Genomic DNA, 1,134 nt, shown 5'->3' with positions numbered 1-1,134 from the left:
ATCACATTGGGATGTATTTGGAGAAAGATGAAAACAGATGAAGTCAGAGCCACCATCCCAATTCCCACAACTTCGTATTTAACAAAACAAAACAAATTACCTAATCTAGAGAGGTAATAGGCTCTGCACCGCCTGGGCGCCAATGAGGATTGCTGAATACAAGGTTAAAAAGTGTCAGTCACTCTGCTTGTATTCTAACTTATATTTTACCGATACAAGGAACAAAAAAAGACTTGAAGTAAGGAGCTTGTTAGTAACGCGCACGCGCACACACACACGCGCGCGCGCGCACACACACACACACACACACACACACACACACACACACACACACACACACACACACACACACACACACAGGTGGAAACTGAGTGCCCAAATGAGCCACAGAGATATTAGAAAGAACTTTTTTAGTGTCAGAGTGGTTGACAAATGGAATGCATTAGGAAGTAATGTGGTGGAGGCTGACTCCATACACAGTTTCAAGTGTAAATATGATAGAGCCCAATAGGCTCAGGAACCTGTACACCTGTTGATTAACGGTTGAGAGGCGGGACCAAAGAACCAGAGCTCAACCCCCGCAAACACAACTAGGTGAGTTCAGTTGAATGAAACAGAGAGGAAGGAAGTTTAAGCTACCTACAAAATTTCAAGAGAAGGTATGATAAACGAGTGGTTCGGTAACCACTGCAATAGTTGACAGGCGACTGAACGGCGGGTCTCCGAAGCTGAACCTCGCAATGTAAGCACGCATAGGCGAGTGTACGTATGCCAGACAAAGTGGATCGTTGCCAAAATGTTATTAAACCAACCGTGCTAAATCAAATCTTCACGTATCTTTTTTCCAAGTAATTATGGTTGTGCAAGTAAACAGCCGTCTCCCAAGGCGCTTCATTTCATCGCTGAGTTACACGCAGGCAACGTTGTATCTACTGGGAGCCTTATACGTAAATACAAGTGTGCCCTTAACACCACCTGCTTGATGGGGTTCTGGGAGTTGTTCTTCTCCCCAAGCCCGGCCCGAGGCCAGGCTCGGCTTGTGAGAGTTTGGTCCACCAGGCTGTTGCTTGGAGCGGCCCACATACCCACCACAGCCCGGTTGGTCCGGCACTTCTCTTAGAAAAGTCCAGTTTT

Source organism: Procambarus clarkii, chromosome 65 (assembly GCF_040958095.1).
Source record: "Procambarus clarkii isolate CNS0578487 chromosome 65, FALCON_Pclarkii_2.0, whole genome shotgun sequence".
In the NCBI taxonomy this organism is placed as follows: Eukaryota; Metazoa; Arthropoda; class Malacostraca; order Decapoda; family Cambaridae; genus Procambarus; species Procambarus clarkii.
This window is presented reverse-complemented; position numbering follows the sequence as displayed.